The following is a 6363-nucleotide window of genomic DNA, read 5'->3' on the forward strand; positions in this document are numbered from 1 at the left end:
CCCACCTCGTGACATTCATTGTGGGCATGTCACTGTGCTATCAAGTGAATGGTTCTGTTCACAAAGATGTAACGGTCCTACTAGTGGTTTAGGCCAACTCCACCGCGCAACCTCAAACGGACGTCCGTTTTGTCTGGATTCTATTCGTTTGGGTAGGGTGATGGGTCGTGTCCGGACCTGTTCTGGATGTGATGGCCGTGCGCCCAGCGCGCGGACGCATCCCGGCCGCATCCTGTCCGCGTACATTTTTTTTGCAAGTCCTTAACTTCTTTTCATCATTCATTTTTGTACATGAAGAATACATCATCACATTTTGACTAGTAAAGCAAGACCAAAGAAAATAAAAACAAGAATACATTTTAGAAGATACCCAACTTCCATAACTGCTCCCTTGAGTTGGGTTAGGGCCTTCTCGATGCACTCATTATTGATCTGTGGAGGAGGCTCGATCTGGCATCCTCCTTTCTTCTTCAAGCCAGAAGTCGATGTTGCTTCCTCACACCTAGTCTCGTGTCTAGCCTCTCTAGCAACAAGTGCACTTGTCTCATCTACAACCTCTATGCTAGCTAAAAGTGAACGAACATGTACTAAATTTCGCTCTATCAATATATCGATGTACTCTTCTTCCCAATACCAAAACTTGCATCCATGCTACACAATAAAATTTGTAGTTAGCACAACTAGTCAAAACTAGAGCACAAACCGAAGCTAAAAAGAGCACATACCCCATCGTTTAAGCACTTGATGAACACCCATCCGGGATGTTCGGGCGTTGTAGACACGCGGCGCACGACCATCCTTGGGCAGTGGTCGCACTTAATGAGTGGCAACGGTGCGCCGGCGAGCTTTTGGGCAAGCACCGAGCCCGGCCGACCGCCATTCGTGTATCTGCTGGCGAACCACCGACGGTGCAGATCCGAGCGGCTAGAGGAGGAGCCACTGCCTGCATGTGGCCTTGCGACCCTGCCAGGGCCTTCCGGCGAGGTGCCCGGCCAGTCCATGGCGCGGCCTGGCATCCCACAGCCGGGCGAGCTCAAGACCGACCGGATCCGCCCCAAATCCGGCTGGCGGATGCGCAAACCAGGTGGCCGTGGTTGGGTAGCTCAGCGGCGCCGAGGGGAAGGGGCTGGGCGAGCGCGTGTCCGAACTGCACGGCTGCAATGGCAGCGGCGGCGGCGGCGGCAGCGAGGGGAAGAGTGGGGAAGAGTGAAGGGGGTGCGGCCGGAGGGAGGGAGGGGGGCGGATAGAAAAAGGCCCGCCCTGTGCCACCGACGGGCGGGCCAGGGGAGGACACGCGCAGACGGCCCGCGCGTCCGCGTGGTGTCCGTTTCACCCCAAAAGCGGCGCAAACTTGGGCCGCGGATGGGTCGAAAGCGGACACAAAACGGACAAAAGTCCGTTTGCTCCCGCGCGCTGGGCCGTCTTATTTGTTCATTTTACCCCAAACGGACGGTGGCGGACAGGATAGGATCGCGCGGTGGAGTTGGCCTTATTCATCGTGGAGCATGTCACTGTGCTATGGTGTTCCATTGTACTACGTCAACGCTGGCAATAAAACCGGCGCGTGTTTGCCTGCCGGATCTGGATGCGTAACTGTATGCGCTCCTAGCTAGCCGCAAGTACACTTCACGCGGCCGGCGAGGGTATATTAAATTTTTCGGCGCGCGCGCACCAGGGGAGAGGTTTGAATACCGGCCTCCGTGACGACCGGCCCACTGACGGTTTTTCGGTGTCCGGTATCAATCAACTACTCTAATTGGCAAATGTCATAGCTTCTGACAGTGCCTAACGTTTGGTAGTAAGATAGGTGCCTAATCTTGCACGCCAACCGAGGGGAAACGAATTAGAGTTTGATTACGGAAGATCTAGGGTGTTTACTTTATATACGTACGTGGTGATTTAACCGAAAATTAAAAATATGTGGTGCAGAGTTCCAGTGAAAACATTGTCTATACCTGCACCGATGATTGTCTATGCATTGAAGGGAGCTTCTTGCAAAAAAAATACTTACTGTATTGTATTTTTATAAGAAAGATCATACCTTTAAGGTAAAATTAAACAGCCACGCGATGGGCGGCTAAGTATCGTTGCTTGCTTTGCTTAAGTATTGGCTTTGAGCATTGACATCTAGTGTTACTAGTGAATGTATTTGTACGTGACGTAGGGGGGTCGCAATATCAGCTCGATCCGGTGATGTAAATAAATGAAAACTTTCAAATTGGAAAGTAGTCCCCTCAGAAAAAAAAAATGGAAAGAAGAGAAAGGTCAACTAGTGTTGGTTTCGTTATTTTCTTTTGGACAGAAGTGTTGGGTTCGTTGATGAAGCAGTGGGTGTCGGCCAGGGCTTTGCCCTCTTGATGGGCAAAGAAAAGTCAACTAGTTAGCCACGCTGAAAAAACCAATTTGGTCAAATGCATGCATGTACAAAGTCTTTCATGCATTTACTACGTCACAGAGCGTGACAGTTCATCGAACGACGCAAACGGTCCAGCGGATCAGAAGAATGAGTTGTTTTTTTCATTTGGCGCAAGGAGAACGAGTTACTCGGGGGAAGTACATTTCTGAAAAGAATTTATCCATGGACACAACATCAATCTATGTTGTTACAAAAATATCTTCAAAATCTGTTTACGTAACTCGGGATGCAAAAATGACAAATTTGACACTGACTAGCGTACACTATAAATTGAGCATTATATTTAGCGTATTATTTGTATTGATGACAAATTTGTCAGTTTTGTATCACGAGTTATGTTCCGAATTTTGATTTAAAGTTTTATGATAGCACAAATTGATGTCGGCGTCCATGTGCTCACTTTTTCTCTTCAGATTTTTCAACATTTAAAAAGATGCAATGTGGGTTGGGTGCAACGGGTACACCGGATACGTTTCCGAGTTACGCGATCATACTACAAATGGGAAATATGGCACATACGAACGACATCTCCAATGACATTCATGAGGTGCCCTCTCCCATTTGTCCACAGAGATGTCTGGACGTGTCAACGGGCATCCCTTAGTTGTTTGAAATTTTTGTGGCCCCCAAGGGTATCCCCTACTTGTGCGTCACCTTTTTTTCAAACATCAAATTTCCAAAATTGACAAAACATTGCATCCATCTTAAGCACAATTATAGCTAAACTAAACATAGAAGATAGTCTCACGGCATAAAACAATGCTTATTATACATACCACATTCAAGTCTCATAGTAAATAAGCATAGAACGGTGTAAAGTAAACTACTTTGATGATAAACTACGCTACGATAATATATGTATAAAATATCAATATATTTTGACACAAAATTGTGAATTAACTTTGAAACATAGCACTTGTTACAATATACAAACGGGCTTTATTTTGGCACATTATCCCTACTGGTAATTAATTTGTCATTTTTGTGTCCAGAGCTATGATCCAAATTTTGATTTAACATTTTGTGATAACATAGCTTGATGTTGTGCAATGTGCCAACTTTTTTTCAAGGTTTTATTTTACATTTTAAAAGATGCAACAGAGTTGGATGCACCATAATAAGCTCCGCCTCCCCATGCTACGAGGCCATACTAGAAAAGGGAAAGGTGGCCCCTAGCTAAGTCTATGTCATTACCACCGGCCATCCATGTCCCCGGTCGGTCGGATCCAAACACGTCCATCAAATAAACCCAGATTCCCGAGTGGATCATTTAAAGATGGTTACTACTCTAAGAGCAAGGATAATACTAGAGACAACTATTGGGATGCGGATTGATTGAGCTTAGGTCAATAGTAAAATAAAAAAATGAAAAAAGAATAACACAATTCCTAATTTGTTTTGTGCCAAAATTTGATAAATGTTTTCAAAGCTGGCAAAGTTTCATTCATGACATTTGTGGAAGTAGTAAAAAAAATCGATGCCCCAAAAAAGTTATTTTTAAAAGCATTTTGGACTCATGATTTTGTTTTTTTTTGCCACGATTTTCACGAATGTCATTTCATGATGAAAATTTGCAAGCATTTAAAACATTTTGTTAAAGTTTATTGCAAAAAATCTGAATTTTTGAATTTTAGATTTTTTCCGGATTTTACTGTTCACCCGAGCTCATATGAGCTCGAGCTGAGAAGGGAACTTTCGCAACTGTTGGCTATATCACATTTTCATGTCATCTATAGTCAATCTAATAACCAACATGCATAGTAGCGATCTATGGAGATGTACTACTTTATTAATACATGGCTCATCTTACTCTCTCACAAAGTTTCTTGAAAGATGTGTTGCAGCTAACTCTTAATCTACACTCCACTGCTCTTCTTCCTTCTTCAACTCAGTACAAATATAAAACTTAATACATAAACCGTTATAGTCTACAACTATAATAGGATGACATAGACAGGAACAAGCTGTATATAAGTGATGTCTTCTTCTTTTTTTCCAGGGGAGGCTTTACGTGATGTTACATTAGATTTTCCCCCTGGTTGGATAAGAGAGAGAGAGAGAGGAGAGAGAAGGGAAACCGTATGTTGTGTTCATGTGGTTGTTTGTCTTGTTGTACTCTGCCTTACGGTTTTATCTATAAAGTTTGGTGTATGCCTTTCTTCTAAAAAGAAACGGTATGTATATTTACAGCCAGCTATAGCACATGCTCCCACACCCTTTGTTAGAAAAAAAGTGGGGCAAATGTTAATGACATAAGACCTCTCACAACGAGGTGTCGTAGGGTAGTATCGTGCACCCTCATGCAATGCCAGCTAGACATATAAATGACATGGCATACCAATAAATAAAGAAACAGAAGGTACTGGTATCATATTATGTGCTAGTATGAGTATACAATATAATAAATGATGTCATTTGTGTACCAACTTATGATACTATACATTGTGGAGTTACTATCATAGGCTAATATCTTATGCATGATACTACCCACTGTGAGAGGTCTAACATGCAAGTATAGCTAACTATTGTATGAGTAGACTGTTAGATTGGTTATAAGTGACGTGCCAGCTTTATATAACCAGGTTTTGCAGGCTAATATTGACTATGCTATTGGCCTTGGTCTAATAATTTTGTGTGATTAACCTCTATAATTCATTATTAAGTTCTCGGTACTATCAACCAAGGTGTAGACTATCAAGTTATCATGTGCGCGTGCAACACAAGGTCTGGAAACCGGGCCCTTGACGACCGTCCACTAACGGTTATCCATTGTCCGGTATCAGTTACCACATGTGTACGTCTGACACTACCCATCAGAGGGAAAGATTTTAAACTGTTGATTACGGAAGACCGGGAGGAGTTAATTACTTGCATGTTCATGCTGCAAGACCAAGAGAGAAAAGTGTACATATGTATTTATTTATTTTGACAGGAAAGAGATTCTAACCAAGTGGTATTATAATTGCCTTTGTTTTCCATTCAATAAAAGTGATGATAAAATAGAATAGGCAGACAGAGAAATATCAATAAAGATACCAGATAATTTTGAAACAAGTGGAATAATAGTCAAGTTCAATGAAAAATCTTCATTATCACAATTCACCGTACACAAATTAATACTTGTGTCATTTCAGCTTTGACATCTGGTAGCACTGGTTACTTGTAGTACTATGTGGGTCACAATCACATGGTCAACTGGTCTGAGTCGTGAATCCTGATCACATAAATGTCACACACATTCAAATGATCTTTCTAATGTGAGAAAAAAGAAAGGTCAACTAGCTATGTTCAATGAAACAAGTCAACTCAACATGCATTATCATGTAAGCTAATTCAGATGAGCAAACTAGAGACTTGTTACATGTCTACTGTAGTGGGTTTGTAATTTGTAGTGGGGCAATTTTTAGTTCAGTTTCGCTTGACATCATTAAATAATCAATATATGGTTGTTTGCATCACTTGAGGCCATGGGTACTATCTACCTTTCAGAAGGAAAGAAAACGTTTCATTTCTTTTAGTTGTTTTTTCTAAAAAGAAAGATATAGTATTGTTTGCATTACATTAGGAGGAGTGGAGAATACAAGATTAGGAGAGTGCAAAAGATAATCACAACTAAGAGAAAAGTTGCGTCAAGAGGACCCAAAAGAAGAAAGAAATAGAGGATCATCCTCTTCCATTGTCCTCACCGTCGATAGGTTGCATGAGAACACCACCATTGTAGACTAAAAGCACCAATCAACAAAAACCAACCCAGGTGCTTTGAGGCATTGACACAGTTGAAGGGCAACGAGTGACCGAGTCCACACTCGAATGAAGAGTCGCGCGCAGCCAAGGCCACAACATAATAGTGGCACCGTTGCGTAATTGGAGGGCGTCAAGGAGGCAAGTGTTGCATTCCCTTTTTAATTATTCTTTTGCGTCTCGTGACAAACATAACGCACATGGGC

Source organism: Triticum aestivum, chromosome 1D, assembly GCF_018294505.1.
Source record: "Triticum aestivum cultivar Chinese Spring chromosome 1D, IWGSC CS RefSeq v2.1, whole genome shotgun sequence".
In the NCBI taxonomy this organism is placed as follows: domain Eukaryota; kingdom Viridiplantae; phylum Streptophyta; class Magnoliopsida; order Poales; family Poaceae; genus Triticum; species Triticum aestivum.